Genomic DNA, 17,814 nt, shown 5'->3' on the forward strand with positions numbered 1-17,814 from the left:
TGCTGATGCTGTAATTCCCTTCTGTACAATGATGAAATATTAAAAAATATATATTTGTGTTTTAGGCTTTGCAAGCTGACTCAAAAGACTGTTTATTGAGGCTTGATTTGTTCATGTTACTCTGGCCCATTACACTTTTTTAAAATCAGGAATTCAGGTTGCCTATTTCTATGAAGATGAAATTAAGTCCTTGAAAAATAAATAAAACCCTGAAGATTTACAAGTTTTGTCTGCATGTACATATGGGTCAGAGTGAGTGAGCTTATGAAAGTGCTTTATCATGAGAATGGCTTGGTATATACAGCCTGCTGCATAATATCAGAACTCTGCCAAGCTACTGAAGATCCAAAGCACCTCGGAACCATTAAATCCCAACAGCCACCACCCTGGTAGAAATGCCACAGCATAATGGGATGTCCATATTTGATGTCAAAACAGTTATCTTTAATTTCTGCATGAGGCTGGGAGTGGAAGGTTTTTAAGGTCCCCAGTTAGAACAAAAAGAGGTCAATTTTACAAAGCAGGGTGTGAAAGAAGTAGGGGACATGAAGGAAAAAAGAAGGCAGAGGCAGGAAACTTGGGCAGAAACAGAAGTAAGCCATAATTGAAGTATCCTGCTTAATTACAGCACCTCAGAATGGAAGAAACTGAACGTTCAAGGAGCAGCCAAGAATCTCTGAGTCATAGTCTGAAACCACTCCACCAAAGAACATTTCTGTAGCTCTTACTTAGCTGCAAAAAGATAGAAGGGAAGGTGTGGCAGTCACGTGCACAGTAGATTTTATTTTTGTGGTGGCTCTGCATAGGGCTTCAGGCTTTTTTTTTATTTATTTTTTGCTGGTATGGCTACACCTGTAGATTGCTGATATTATGACTGATTGATTTTCTTTGGGTTTTGTTTTGTTTATATAAACTAATATCTCTGTCTCAACCCTCACAAGTCCTTAAAAAAATGTAGTGTACTCAAGGAAATTTAGGGATTTTGCAAAGGAGATTGTTCCAGTCCTTGCAGTGTGAGGCAGTTGAGCCAAAAGGTGTGATTTGTATGAAATTGTGAAAAGAGTCCTTATTCCTGCTGGGGAAGGGTGTCAGGCAGTTGAATTAATAAAACAATCCTGTGGTTTGCTTTGACCAAGGGAAACATAAAAGCATACATGACTCACTGTGGTGAGACTGAAAAATGGTAGCCTAGCTGAATGCTCAGATAGGGGAGCTTCTTCAAAGCTTGGCTGTGTAAGACTAATTAAATGTCACTTTTTTCTGATTAAAATATGAAAGATTATATTAGTTTAATAGATTAATACAGTAAATAAGGTTTGCTTCAGATTGATGGTTGAGTAAATTCAGTTAACAGTGTTTTTCTTTTTTTAAATTACTTCATATGCATCTCAGGAGACCCAATTTAATTCAGGCAAGTAGCAAACAACGTCTGTCTACCAATCCTTTATGGGTGAAGAAGGTCAAAATCTAATTGAGTGCCAGTGTACCAGGTTCTGTCTCAGAGGATATTTTCCCTTTCTTTAACTTGTGGCATTCCTAAAGTATGCAAGTTTCAACAAAAGTATTTTGAAGATTTTTGTTTCATTTATTTATTTATTTATCAAAATAAATCACTAAACTAGGAGCCTGGACAGAAAAGGTCAATTATACATTCATGATGAAAGAATCCTTGAATTCATAATTAGTGGAGAAATATCTCTTCTTTTAACACCTCTGGATTCAGAATCAAACACAGCTGAGGATTTTAAACAATACCTCTCTTGTGTGATTCTTGTTAGGAAAATTTCATTTTATTTCAGCTGGAAATTTCTCTGACTATGAAAGTAAGCCTTTCACCCTGAATGATAAACTAGAATTAAGCTCAAAATTATAAAATTGACTGAATATCTGAAATACTCAACACTAAACCTGGGGAGATGACATTCATACTTTTAAGGGACTATTCCACAGCCTAAGTCAAAAGAAGGGCTTTGGCCAACCTTTGAGCAGATTGTTTCAGGCCCTCTTTTAATTTTTATACAGTAATAGAATGATGTAACCTAAAATAAATATCACATTGTGATACTTTGGTTTAAAGTTCACTCTTAGTGTTTGGGGTGGAGGGGTGTTAGTAGTAGTGGACAGGATGGCAAAACTCACAAAGTGTCACTTTGAATATGGCTCCATATTAAATTTCTGTACAGATTTTTCTTCTGGAAAGAAAGAACTTATTTCTCTAGTTTGGTTCAGTCATGACCACAGATGATAAATTTTGCCCAGGGTAGTGCAAGATGTATAATATGATTTTCAGCAGAGGAATTGGGTGCCTTTTGAGCTTGCTTGTTCTTGTGAAATTTGAATGACTGGAGTCTGAAATCACATAAATTTGGAAGCTGAATCTGACTCTTACTGGAACTGCCCAACTCCTAGATCTGTCTAAAACCAATTTAGGTAAGGATATTGCTTTCCTGGTCTTTTCCTAGTAAATAGTAAAGCTGACACTTTCTTTGATTCAGTTTAATATGATCTAATCTTTTTATGTCAGCACTTTCAATTTTTCTTTCTTAAGAACAGGGAGATCAAAGCTAGCAGCAAAAAGATCTTACTTGAAATGATTGAGAGCTGACTAGCTCAGACCTACAACAGCTAAAGAGAAAATGTTTCCTGAGTTGTGTATTAGATCCTTACATTACAGGTAGAACTGATGCTGTTGCAGGTGCGATAGGGGTGGGAAGCAGGTAGTGAGCAGAAATCACAGCTGTCTCATTCTTGCACAGAAAGCAGCAATCTGCTGCTATCCACAGGCCAGGTACTGCTGAATGTTTTAGCAGATGAATTCTCCATGCTGAAAAATGATACGGATCACTGAAAGAAATCAAAGCATCTTTCTTATTAAATTTTTCTATCACGTTGTAATATTGTTCCAGTAGTGCCTTCATGCTTATTGTTACATGGAACTATGTTCTGGGATAAATTCTGGCTCCTTTCACAATGGCCCTGTAAAAGCCATGATCAGAGTCTGCACTGTAGAGGTGTATGCACATCTTTAGCTTATGGTAAAGGTTCATATCTGCTTTCTACTATATACAAATGGAGAAAAAGGCAATATAAGCTATAGAACCAAAAGTTGATAGGTGAGATTTCCATGTGCAACTGATTTATTCTGATGCCTGAGGTGGCCACCTAAAACACAGAGAATAGACAAGAGTAAGAGAATAAAAGTAGATATTTATTTGAAGGGCCTTGAAAGGTACACCCTGGGCAGTCAAAAGGCTATATTCAAGATGAACCCTAGATCCTGGGTTCTTCACACTTTTAAAAGTTTGGTTCATTTGCATATCAGGATTAATTCTCCAATTATAACCTCCGTTTATGATGTAATTACCCCAAGTTTGCCCCCCCTTCAGAGGCTTTTAGTTTATATGTTTTGGGGCTTGGTGTCCTTGATATGGAAACCTAGAGAGGCTTGTTATGTCTAACCAGCATGAGAGAACAGCAGCTAACAGGCCACAAGAAACTTCAGAGTTACACACTAGGCAGTGCAGGATTTGAAAAATATGAAAGTTGAAACCTAAGGCATCAATTCCAGCTATAGAACATCATACATACATAATTTTGCTGCCTGTGTGTGCCATGGGCAATTTGAAGAAGTGCCTTGGGATTAACTGGCTATGAGGTGCCCAGCAGAAAAAGGTAGGATCCTCTAACGTGCAGTGATGTAAGGTAAGATCAAACGGGAGTCCTTTCACCCTCTTATTGTACAATAAATGCTGGGTAATAGTAAAGTGTAGTGCATAATTCAAGAAAAGTATCAGAAACACTTTCATCCTTATCTTGTGCTGGAACAGACAAATGCAAACTATTCTGTATATCATTTTTATACCATCTTAATTCCTGTTCTACTTACCTTCTTATATGCAAGAACCAGACCCCTAAAAAATTTCAGTGCTTCCCTCAGACTAAAATATTTTGAAATGTGATTCACCTTCCACAAAATGTGAAAGCTTGCAGCCTTTTTTTTTTACCTTAGATTTTATTGAGAACTGGTTCTTAAGACTTTTTAATTATAGCTGAAGATGTGAGTGAAGGAGCATGTGACATTTATGCCGAATCAAATGGAATATGCATGTAATGCTCTAGCTGAGAAGTTGTAGTCATCTGATACTTTGTAGCTAATGATAATTGTCTAATAAGAAGAACCTGAAATTGTTTTCTTAGAAGTCTGTTATTATAAATAATTCTGCTAGCAATGTGTGAATACAAAATAGATTGAATCTAGCTAAGAGAGTATTCTCAGTATGTGAAAGGTAAGAATCAAGGTCATACACAGCATGTTGAAGTGTTGTATTGTTGGGGTTTATTTTCCCTTTCAATGTTAACTATGTGATTAGAAGTGGCACTTGTCAGTGGCCAGCTACACTCTGAAAATGCTTATTTATGGCCCAGAGCTGAGACTGTTTACATGCTGGTCATTTAGTAGTCTCTTTTCTTTTTTACTACCTGCATGTTTTAGATGAACTGGTAATAAAAGTTAATGCATAAAATTATAGAAGCCTTTGCAAGCTGTGCAATTAAAAATAGATTTTCTGGATGTCCAGCAGCTGGGTAACGTCAAAGTATTTAAGTATTTCTATGTAAAAAATGTTTAGTAAATTTTGAAAATAGCCCTTGCAGAAATGTTTTAAAAATTATTGAGTTGTTCTTTGCATGTACTATATAGGCTTCTACCTTAAATCTAAGTGCAAATAAAGGTATCCATAATTATGTGTTTCTAATTGTGAGATGGATAGATTTAGCTTTAACCCACAACCTTCAGCTGAGAATAGCAGGAGCACTGAAGATCTACTATGTGTCTGAACTCAGGGATGGAGACTGACAGCAGACTCTGTGACTCTGCACCTGAAGGGTGCATGTCTCTGCAAGGTGTGAAGAGCCCTCTTTTTAACCATTTCAAGGTATTGACTGCCGGAAGAACTGAAAAGCTTCTTGTTGAGAGCCTTGCTCCCTTATGAATACCTGTGGCTGTACATATATAGATGTAACAGAGAAACTGCCATAAATTTTCAGGAAGGAGGAGATTTTGTCTGGACCAAGGTTGCATTTACTAGGACTTTGCTCAAGATTATTCTTTTAGTAGACTTTAGTATTCTTCTTAGTTATCAATCAGTGTTTTCAGGCTTTGGCTTTTACCCCATGCTGTCAAGTGACAGCTGACTTCATTTTTTCGTACTATGTGTTACACAGGTCTTTAAATAGACCCCAGCTGAAATAGTCTCAGCATCTGAGGAAAATGTTTGCCTTGGTAGATGCTTTCCCTTTTGCTCACTATATTGGTTACCAGATCCTGGATGTGAAAATCTTCCCCAAAATTGTCACTTTAAGGAGTACTGAAGAGCTGGGAATTTTTCTGTTTCACTTCTGCTAAATCATCAGAGCATTTTCTCTAAAGAAATTTACTACTCTCAGAGGGTTCAAAGATACTGATGGTGTCTTGCTTATATCCTGCTCAGCACAAGATCTCACACTTGCTCTTATCTGGCATCCTAGAATCATAGAATGGTTTGGAAGGGACCTTAAATATCATCTAGTTCCAACCCCCCTGCCATGGACAGGGACACCTTCCACTAGACCAGGTGGCTCAGAGCCCCATCCAACCTGGCCTTGAACACCTGCAGGGATGGGGCATCCATGGCTTCTTTGGGCAACCTGTTCCAGTGCCTCACCACCTTCACAGAAAAGAATTTCTTCCTAATACCTAATCTAAACCTAATCTTTCAGTCTGAAACCATTCCCTCTTGGCCATCATTACAGTTCCTGATGAAGAGCAGGCTTTTGTAGGCCCCTTGTAGGGCTCCTTCAGATACTGGAAGGTTTCTATGAGGTCTCCACACACCTTTTCTCCAGGCTGAAGAGCCACAACTTTCTCAGCCCATTTTTGTGGGGGAGATTCTCTAGTCCTCTTATCAACTTTGTTGGTGTCCTCTGGACTTGCTTCAACAGTTCCATGTCTTCCATCAGAAAGTGCATCAGTAGGTGCCAGGTCAAAAACACCAAGTTCAGGAAAACCTTACAGAAAACAGACATTTTTGTACCATTTCCAAAAACATCTGTATGAGGGTCTATGTATTAAAGAATGTTTCCTAGCAGCTGTGTTCACAAGAACAGCAACTGTTTAAAACATTAGATAATAATCAAGAAGGCAACTTTTGAGTCCATTTGAGCCAACATTCAATATTCAAGGATGGGAATGAGATTTTCTCTATGTGCCTAATCAGTACTGGGGTTCAAACATGCTTCTTCAATAATTGCAGAAATTTATGGAGGGCTTTTGGTAACTAATTTTCATTGTCTCTACAAATTAGAGCTTTATTTGGGCTAGGGAAAAATATCAGCTTGGCTGCCAGTCTTCATGTCATTTTGAAAGTGGTGAAAAATGTGGATGTCTCACAGAGAGGCTGTTGTTGACACAATCAAGGTTCCCAACAGTAAAAGCGTCTCAAAATAAATGGTCAGGTTTTAGGGCTTTTTCAATGAGTCCAAACAGTGTTGGGAAATCTATACAATTATTTTTTTCTGTTCAGTTTTAAAATCTTCTGATACTGGTATAGGTGGGGCTGCAGTTGCCAGTCTGACTGGTGTCCTCAGGTCCACTCTTTCCTTTTGAACTGAATGGGACATGGAGATGTACAGAATGCTGCAAGGTGACCCCAGTTGCTGAAGTTCCTGCCTCTGTTGCCAAGGAGCATATAAAATGGTTATGACACTGATTTAGATCACAGTAATATAAAGTGACATAAAAGCAAATAGTACATTTACATGTTGCCCTTTGGCATTAATGAAGCCCAGAATGGGTGCAGCAGTCCAAGTCGATTATGTTATGAAGGTAAAGTTGGATGGCAAGAACCATCTCAAAGAGAATACCTGCCCAGAAAAGCCACTATGCTAGGTGTAAAATTTTCGTCAAACATATTGTATTCCATTTTCTTGCCAAAACACAATAAAACAAAATATATGACATATTATGCAATAAGTAAAAGGAAATATATTTTAATCAGATATGAATAACAGATTAGAAGAATTTTAAATTCACTTTTATCTTGCTTTGATCTGAAACCAAACTCTGAGCAGCCAGAAACATTAAAGACTTGGAGGAAACAAGGATGACTCATTTTCTCGATTCACATTGAATTGATTTTCTAAAGAAAAGGAGTATGACTTTGAATTATGTGGACCATTTAAAAATGTTTTGAGCTGATTCCTCAAAAAGTACACCTGTGTATTAAAAGCATCTGTCATTGTATCAGCATTAGATATGTAGCTAAAACTTTTTCCAGTATTCATTGTTAAGTTATAGTTTTTCCTTCTACATAGCAGTTGGCATAAGTCTTCCTTCAAAGACTTAGGCACATAGCATAATGAAGGAGACATAACTTCAACTAAAGTCATGCAAGTAAAAAAAATGTTGGCCTCTTGATCTGTCATTAAAGAATATGACAGTTGATTCAATGTTGGAACTTGAAATAATATTTACATATTAAGACCACTGTTGTCTATGGCAAGCTTGACACAGTAATTTGTAGATATAAAAAAAAAAGAAGAAAAAGGCTTTATTTTAATATCCTTCTGATCCGTGGTATTCCTGTGTGTAGCAAAAGTAGCTTAAAAAATGTCTTTGAAAACTATGAGAAGCAAGGGCTTTGCTCTTCCCCGTCTCAAATTTGCACAGTGGCAGGAGGATTGTGCTGGTGCAGCAGAAGATTTTGTCTCATTATGCTTTATTGCCATGGGGATGTTTCTAGCTTGCCACTGGCAAAACTCAGACTGGAAAAACTAGAAGTACTAGTTTTCTAGGCTCTGCCCATGTTTGGATCACAGAATGATATTTTCCACAGTGGATTCTGAAGATGCCTATACTGTAAGTACTTCCACTCCTCAGGAAGCTAATTAACACTGTCTTGTCTTGCTAACTTGGCATTTCAGACATGAACTTGTTCCACTGAGGTGCCTGGGAGCAGCATTGTCTTAGGCTAGTTGCAGTTGTGGGCAGTAAGCATGTTGTGCTGTGTTCATGTTTCAGATCCAAGCTTTTTAGCTTCTCTTTAAAATTAAAAAAAAAAAAAGGTTGAACTTCTTAAAATGCATGTCATGTTTTATTACCGCAGGCCTGGTTCCTACGGTATAGCACCGTGTCCCGCAGCCATAGGGAGGAGGAGGAGGAGAAGATCCAGCAGGCAGGAGTTGTGCAGCAAGATTGATTTATTTAATTATTTTACAAACTCTTTTATAGACTTTTTTCTTCTTAGTCTAATAGGACAAAGGACCAGCCACCCCTTGGGGGTGGTTGGCTAAAATCCTAAAACATCCATTGTCAAAATATTTTTCCACTATACCATAAACAAGACTTTTCAAGGTTGCAGGTGTCTTGGTTGTTTACATTCCCTGCTACTTCTTCTGTGAGAGAGAAAAGTCTCTCGCGGACTTAGAAAATAGCAAGAAAACAGCATTTTTGTATCTACAATGGTTTAGCAAGCATGGTCCCGGAAGGGATGTCCTTGCTATGGGGTGCTTACAGCTTCCTCTGTGACCTATCAGCTGGCCAGTTTGAATATGGACAATTCTTTGAGCCACTTAAAGTTGTGACCGCCTCTGTGATACACACTTAAGAATAGACATACCCCAGGCAGAGCCTCTCTCTCTCTCTCGTTCCCATTGCTGGGACAGGTGGCTGCAGGCCCCGTGCGGGGGCCAGTGGGCCTGGCCCAGGCCCTGCTCAGGCCAGGCCAGGCCGGGCCACGGCCATCCTGGAGCCGATGGGCCCTGTTCCACCCGCGGAACCCCCCCACAGCCCTGCTGTGGGCAGCCGGAGTGGCTCGGCTCCCCCTCTCCAGTGCGGCCAAGACTGAGCTGAAGCTGCACTGCTCTCCGGCAAAAGATCATGTGAGCAACAGCGATAAGCTTCATTCCAGCTGCAAGGCCTAGGTGAGATTAACCCTTTTAGTGCTGTGAAGAGCTGAAAACCTGAGGGAGAAGAAAGAGGAGATGCTTAAGCTGAAATTCTGTTGTGAAGCTATGATATATCACAGTACCCACTGTAATTTCATGAAGGTGTGGGGGGTGGAGCGTTCAACTTGTACTTGAGAGCAGAAGCATCTGCGCTGAGATAGGCAGAAGCTGACACAGCTGTAATTTCATGAGAAATTTGAACAGGGAGAGATGGAAGCAATGAGGACTTTTGCTCCAAATGGGAAAGGAGAAAACCTCAGTTCCTAGAAATACTCCCAGAGATAGTTCTAGAGATGAAGATGAGGAGGACCCTTTGCTCCCAGGGAAGGAGGAGGGCCTCTGTTCTTATAGATTAAATGCTCCCAGAGATGGGTGAAGAGAACTTTTGTTTCTGAATGGCTCAACCTTAAAATTTTACCCCAGTAATTTCAAGAGTGGACCCTCGAAAGCAGTTGTGGGGAAAGCTGCAAGTCGGGGGAAGGGACTCACATGTGAGCAGAGAACCAACCTGGGCAGCTGTCTCGTTGTGATAATGTTTTCATAGCATGGAAAAGAGAGACTCCTCTTCCTAAATTGACTGAACAAGGTTATTATGGAAGTGGTAAACAGACTGAACATCTCAAGGGTTGTCTTTTTACATTGTCAGTGGGAGAAAGGAGAAAGGTGGGGGGAGGAGAAGAGTCCTGAAGGTGTGGTATGATTTTTTTTTCTTCTTTTAGGTCTGTTAATAAACGTCTTTATATTCTTTCAAGTTTGGTGCCTGCTTTGCATTTCTCCTAATTCTTATCTCACAGAAGGTAAACAGTAATGAGTATTTTGGACCAAACCACTACACTAAATTGGTGTTTCTGCCCGGTTACAAACCAAACCCGCTACAATGTAGAAGCAGTGGTGTTTGGGGAGTAGTATGAATTTGCTACCTGCTGTGCTGTGCAAATGTAGCAGTGCTGCTTCTCATGTATAATCAAGTAGTTCAGACTTGTTGCCCTCTCTAGCACGCTGTAGGGCGGCAAACGTTAATGGTGACAGCTAGTGGAGGTTGCCTTTTCCTTTAAGCTTAGAAACTTGTTTAACTTGTTTGCTCAAAGTTGAGAGTGGCTAGCTTTATGGCTCTGCACCATGATGCAGACAAGTTACTAAGTACAACATGCAGACACATTTTTTTCTTTGGTAATAGGTATGTTTAATTGATGATCACAACTTGGGACTATGCCATCAATGTCAAAAAGTGTTCAAAAGCAGTTGTAGTGATGTGCATATTTGTAGTTCTTGTCTCAAATCTGAATATTGCTTTGTCTGCAAAAGGTAAGCCATAATAATCTGAGCAATGGAAAGGACCTTACAACAATTTGGATTATGTAGCAGCATGCCAAGTGAAGGTTTACATTTCAAATTATTGCCATAATAAATTCAGTCTTGGTCCTTTCCTATCAAGTTGATTTGGTTGCTTGTGTTGGGAAAGGAAATAATGAGGAAAACACTCTCATTAGTACCATGAAAAATTGTGCAGGGTTTCTTGGAGCACTAGAGGGAGCAAGAAGGTAAAAGTTCTCGAAAGAGCAACTGCTTACTTGGAGGTTGAATCCTTAGAGAAGTTTACCCTACCATGCAGGTAAATAAAACTATAACACCATTAAAAATCCTCCAGCAAAAAACAAACCATAACTGAAACTGAAGTGATATCTTACATTGGTTTTAGTTTTGTTTGCTTGTAGTATTTTTGTTGTTATTGTTTTTCCCCCCCACATACACACACCAACAGCATTCTTCTCAGTCCTCCCCGCCCCCCCCCCACCCCCCATTTTGTTTATTGTTTTGAGGGGATGCTTTTGTTTTCATGTCTCTGAATGCTGAATGTGTGTTGATCTAGGCTACTGCTAAGGGCTGGCTCTGATGGAATCAGAAGTCCTTGTTTCTCCTCATCAGAGACCCCTTTAGGCAAATGTTAACCTGCCAAGAGCATGTGCATTCCAAGGAGGATTTGCAAATGAACTAGTTGTTTTCCATGAACAATATTTTCTGACCTAAATCTTTCTGTCCTAAGGAAAAAAAAGAAAAAGAAAAAAAGAAATGGTATGCAATAAGTGCTATTGCAGATGAGAGAATATTTTCGCTAGTATTCCCCTTGCCCACTCACATTAACTATTTCTAGAAAAAAATAATAAATTCTGATGAGCGCAGCATTTCATTGTGATTATTCACAGAACTGACCCTGAGCCTATAAATAGATGTTTTACCCAAGTGGATTGGCCCACTTGCATGTTCCTCTCAATTACAATCTGCCAGAAGCTTTGGAAAGTCAAAGACATTTGGGGGAATATTCTCATCTTAGTGTGTTGGATATTACTGGCTGACTCCTCCTGGGATTTGTGAACAACACTGCCAGTACAATGAATTTTAAATACAATTCTACAGTGCTGAAAAAGCCTGTTTTTCATGTGGCACCACAAGCATCGTGGTGGTAAATAATTTAAATGCTCTCTTTCCTGTTCCCCTTTGTGTTTCTAAGAAACTTTAAGCCCTGCTTTGGATAAATGAAGAGCAGAGTAAGTTTGAAGATGCTTGGACTAGGACATCTGCCAACTCATGCACAGTCTGAGGACAGTGTGAGGTGACACCTGCCCCTAAGGCTTCGGGGGAGCTGTGGATGGGCAGGTGGCTGAAGCCCTTGCTAGTGGAATACTCTTAGAGGCAGACTGTGTGTAGCAGGAGGTTCTCAGTACAGAAAGCTGGACTTCTTTCCCTCCCAACTTGCTGAGAGATGCTTTGTTTGTACTTCATAACACTGTAAGCAAGAGGCAGGACAAATTCCAATATGCAGTTGCTTCTTCTAAAGGTGAAGTGGGAAGAAACTCACTGACTGCTTTCTTTCCATCTGGTTTATTTACACAGGTGTAGCTGCTTCAAGACTTCCATGGTGACTGTGTTGGCCCTTGCCTTGCAGTATTTCTGCTAAATATACCATCAGGGAGCAGTGGCACCTCCCACCCACAAGTACAATGGTGGCATGACAAACCAGTGTGCAATGAGATGTGCAGCTTTCTTTAATAGTTCCCTATTGTATGCAAAGAAGTGCCAACCCTTTGCATACAATTCAGTTATTTCTTGATTGTATTTGCTGATATCTTTGTTACACCCCAGTTTTCTTTGCTGTTGTTGATACAGTAAACAAAAGTCAGTCAAATTATACCAGTTCTCTGATTTTACTGTAACTCACCCTATGATGGGGTGAAGCAGTGGTATATTGAATAGGGTGCAGGCATGTGCTCAGCGACTCCTGGTGCAGAGAGATGCTGTACTGACAGGATCATCCCTGTAAACAGAGTTCTTCCCTTGAACTGGAAATTCAGACTACAGGACTTTTCCTGATGCCCAAACTTCTGGTGGGCATCCTTAAGAACTTTCCTCTACTAGAACTTCAATATTTATTTCTTAGTATCCTTATTTATGAAAACAAAACTTTATTCCAAAATCAAATCTGAGGTATCTGTGGCAGGTTAGGTGCCAAGAAGGCTTTTGAAGCCTAATTTGAGGCTTAAACTATTCTGGAATCAGGGCTGTTTGTCTGAGAAAGTAAGGCCAGAAAAATTACAGTTACTACTTATCTAAAGTGCATTACTCTTACCACTTAACAGAAGTTTTGTACAGAAGCATATTCCTCCTCAGTGTGGTCTAACAATAAAACGCTGCCCCTAAAGATTAGTGTAGCATTGTGGTTTAGGAGCAGGCTTCTCCAATTTAGTGTTGCCACTGAAGCCACTTTAAACAACGCACTGCTCACTCACTCTGCGCCATCCCTCTCACTTCACCCAGTCCCTCTGCTCCCTTGTGGAGGGCTGGAGAGGAAAACTGGGGGCACAAAAGGTGAAGATCATGGGTTGAGATAGGAACAATTTACTGGAAACAGCAATGAGATAAGAAAATGAACAGTAACAGCAACAATGCTCATGGCAGAGTGTACAAGAAACTAAATATTATTGCTCACTCTGCAGAAACCCCTGACAGTACCCGACAGCTCCCTCTGCCACACTGCCCTGACCCAAAAGCGACCCTTTCCCCCCCTTCCTCGAAAATGAGTGAGGTAGTACAGAATAACCTCTGTGTCCTCGCCATGCACCTGTCTTGGCTACTGCAAAAATTAACCCTGCCCTGGCCAGGACCAGGACACTTAGTCACTACATATCCCAGTTTAGGAGAATATCCCTCCTGAAGACAGTACTGAAAGTAATATTCAACAATAATACTTAAATCTCTTGGAGATCAATGAGAATTTCATGCATGCTTGAAATTTAACGTGTACCTCAAGTGTTTCAGCAAATGAAGAAGAGTTTAATCCATCTTTGGATGGTTATCTAGCTGGATGCCAGACTCCAGAGACATTAACTCCCATCCTTTGTCTCCTCCTCAAGCCAAACTCTATTCAGAGACCAAAGCTGTCCCAGGTTCACAGGCTGTGGGATGGTTTGAGACTGTTCTGACCATGTTATCTGACTTCTCTAGGTCAGATCTCAACTTTCACCCCAAGTCCCCAGTAATTTTTTGAGTTAGAGAAGGCCATAGGCTAAAGAAGCCATCTGAGTGTCCCGTGATTAGGAGCAAAGGATCAGCCAAGCTGTTGAGCTCTCTCAATTTTGAATTATCTTCTGTGTTCAAATGACCAGCTTAACATAGACTCTGAATGTGTCTAACTTTTCTGCTGTTTTATTTTTTTGCTGCCTTCCATTCTTTCACAAACTTGATGCAGCTAAGATGATAAGAATTTTCATTTGCAATATTTTTGGTTTCTCTTCCATTTTGTGAGGGTTTCTGGAATTCCAGTAGGCAGCCTCTATAAATACTCGTATATTGTATATGTTTTTGCTATAAAATAGATCTTATCTTCCCTGCAGTTTTCCCAATAACATGATTGAAATCATTGGATGAGAAGCCTTAGATGAAATAGGTCTCAATATTTGTATATTATCCAGGGTAATAATGAATGGCTCCCTGCTTGAATATACATACAGACTCTCATACTTTTTTCAAAGCCAGACAATACATTTTCTTTATGTGTTTTCATTATAATTTTAATTACATATTTTTTCATAAGTGCAGGGGTTTTTTAATTATATATTTCTTATACAGGAAAAAAAGAACTACATTTTACTTTCAGATGTTCTGATTATAAAAGAAAAACAGAAGAGTTTTCAGTTATCCTGGTATGAACTCATAGCAGTTTCTAACTCTGGAGTAATTCTGCATTTACATAAAGTGGCAGATCAGAAAAATCTGAAAATAGAAGTTGTAAGAAGGAGAAATTTCTTTGTATTGAAAGTCATGGAAACTGGGAAAGTGATCACGTTCACATGCCCTCAACCTATTGCCTCTCTACTTGGGCTAAGGAGCCACAGAAGCAATAAGTGAAATGGAACTATTGGGTAAATAACATCTGGATTTTTGTAATCCTTTTATGTACTTACAGAGCAATGATTAAGTGAATGTGGCTTCTTAAAATTGTGCAGTGTTTTAACTCATCATATTGATATTCCAGATATGCTGTTGTTTTGATAACAATGCATCTATTGTCAGAGACAGTCTTCTCTTGTATAAAAGCTGCAGGTGTTTAGCACTTACTAAAATCAGGCAATACATCTGTGGTCAAAAAAGTACATGCTCAGTCTTTTTACCTCTACCTGATACTGAAAAATGTTTTGCAACAAACTTCAAAGATCCAGCCCAGTGCCCCTTCTTTTGAGTTGCTGAAAGAGAAAAGAATAGCTCTTGATTTCTTTTATATGCATATAGGTAGCTGTAGGTAGGGTTAGCTGTAGGTAGGGTTAGCTTTTGCTTGAATATTTGCTGTCAGAAGTAGTGCCTTTCTCTGGCAGTTGCTTACGACAAGCTGAAAAATGGATAGCTTTTTACTTAAGGAAGATCCTCTCTTTAACAAGGTAAGTATTCTAGGTGCTCTCTTGTTGTTTGAGGCAATAGCTGGGCATGGCTTTTAAAAATATTATTTTCCTTGCTGTCCCTCTTTGATATATGAAGGGAGTGAATGGAAGTGAGTGAGAGGCTGAGATGTTCAGCACCCTGGAGAGAGAGCACTGCTTCTCATTTGAAATGCAGAGCCCTTTCTGGTCAGCTCAGCTCATGGAAATTAAACATGTGGCTCATCTGTGCCAGTCCCAGGACAATGTGGGCCGCAGGGTTCACAAAGAGTCAAAAGCACATTTTGTCTGTGCAATACCCACAATATAAAGCATGAAACTACTTTGGCTTTCAGATGCTGTGTCATCCATTACTGCAGACTTGCACTATTTATCACAGAGAACAGTCAAGCTTTGGGGTTATTTGCATCATACTTTAGATGTTTCATACACTTTTTTAACCTCTAAGCTCTGCCAGCATGCCCAAGTGGAATGAGATGTTCAAGGCCCAAGTGTAAATGCACATACCCCAGTGAAAACTTCTGCAGAGGGAGTGAAGTGTTTCAGCTGCACAAAGAATAGCTTTATCTCCCCAGCTGGACCTCTGAGTGAGTCAGGTCTGGATGCTGTGTTTTTCCTGTAGCTAGGAAGGGATTTTGATATAGTACACTTATTTTTGCTGTTGTGTAATAGCCTATTATTTATCTAGAGCCAACACAACTCCTCAAAATTGCTGGTAATGTATATTATATTTTGTATTTGCTCTCTCTCATGATGGTACACTATACAATGGAAGCGTTGATAAATATTCTGTAAACAATATGTACCAATTACCTTGACAATAAAAGGCAACTAGCAATTTTTCCTGAACTCTGGTTTTGACATCAAATAAGGCACAGTCTAAAGTTTTTTTACTAAAGAAAAAGTTTCAATTTTAACAGGATTATGAGTGGGGTTTCTCCTCACTTCTGCTAAAGATTGCTGCTAATACCTTTGATCTGTTAATGTTCATCCCAAAGTTCCTCATCCTCATCAGGTTAGAATAACAACATTTTAACCATCAGTGAAAAGCTTCAAATTTTGAGTTTACTATAATGATTGGAAATGAAAATGACAACCCAGAGTGTCAGTGGTTTTTCAAATATTTTCATGCATGATTTTAAAAGACAGTTTTCTCAAAAAAGAAGATGCCTGGAAACTTAAGTTTATAGTTGTTTGAAGGTAAAAGTTTGCTTTGCATTTAACTGATTAGCAGCCTGGCTGGGATTGAAAAAAGGATGTCTTTTATAAATTTGCAGAAAGGAAGTGATAGTATTGCTGCTTGAAAATAGCCTAAAGTCACATCAGTGTTCTTTGAATGTGATTTTGTGCTTATTTTTGCCATAGTTTGAAGTGGGCAGCCCTCCATTAGGAAGTGAAGCCTAATGGAGTTTTATTTCAGTGGTTTAGTAAAAAAAATCGGAGTTCCCAATAGTCTTTCCTTTCCTCTCTCCAGTTATTCTAGCATGAGTGGGAGTAGTTACACTGAAGGCATGAGTAACTAGGAGGGTAAATCCTTCCAGACTTATCACCCAGCATGTCAGCACAAACCTGAAACCCTTTGCTGCCCTCACTGACCAGTGGCAGTGCATTTGTATCTGCTACAATGAAATGTGGGACTTAATTAAAGCCAAACTGAGCATCTTGAATTTTGATGATCAAGTACATGCTCATGTATCAATTTGCTGCCTACTGACTGTACCCAGAAAGGGCTTTTCAGATGGGCTGGAGTGATGAATTTGATAATCACCCCCTGATGATGATGACAAGGGTCACATTCTGAAGACATTAAATATAACTAAGGATTTCAGTCAACCTTAAAAAGGGTACAGTGGCAGGGAATGCCTGGATTAGAAGACCAGATTCCTGTCTCTCCTCTTGTAAGCTTTCTCTGCCTCGCTGCTGTAACTGTTAGGGATTTGCACAGTTAAGGGTTTTGGTGTATTTAGGCATCAACAGGTATGAGGTATGAAGAATTCAGGTCTCCATAGGAGAGATGAATATGGACTTGCACTTGTTACAGTGGGGATACTGCAACACGCCTATATCAAACCAGGAGTCCCGTGGAAAAGAAACAAATATATACGGACGGATTCTTGCTAGATGTTTCAGAGATGTTTATTTCCCCAGCTGCATGGCCGGGCTCTGCTGAGGGACTCTGCTGCAGTCCGCACCCGAGCTGCTTTTTGCCCGCGCAGGGGAACACAAACCAACCAATGGGGAACGAGGCTGAGCAGGGGCAGGGAAACCCCGTGTGTCTGTACCCTCAGGGCTCCCAGGGCTACAGGGCGGGGGAGGAGACCCCAACATCTCACCCGTTTTATTTTAATAAAAGGAGAATGAAGACAACTGGATAACCATAACAAGAACTGTTTCAAAACAAAACAAGCCACCCTCCTGAGTCTTTAAATGTCCAAACAGATTCTGTGGAACACCTTACGGCTGACAGAAGGGAGACAGAACTCTCTGGACATGCCTGTGGGGAAACTGAGGCAGGAGAGGGTTCAATCTCTTCCCTCCCCCTTTTCATCCCCCACTCGGCATTGGAAAAGGATTTTTGGGGAAACAATTGGCAAAGGCAGAGTTTTGTGAGGGAAACCATGGATGAAAAAACGGATTGGGAATACACTGGGGGTAATAGGACATAGGGTAAAAGGGAAAGGTGGGATTAGGAAAGGGAGACTGTAGGGGGGGTTTACAATGGAGATATTGTCTAACATGACTACGATTTTTTGCATATATACTGCCTTTCACAGGAACACCATCAGGCCCAGTGACCTGCGATGCTTGTAACCCTTTTCTACTTTGTATGATTTTGAATTCCACCACCTCTCCATCTCCCAAGCTTGGGATGCATTTTTCAGGGTTATTCTTTTTAATAGCAGTT

This window comes from Aphelocoma coerulescens, chromosome 2 (genome assembly GCF_041296385.1).
Source record: "Aphelocoma coerulescens isolate FSJ_1873_10779 chromosome 2, UR_Acoe_1.0, whole genome shotgun sequence".
NCBI classification, from domain to species: Eukaryota; Metazoa; Chordata; class Aves; order Passeriformes; family Corvidae; genus Aphelocoma; species Aphelocoma coerulescens.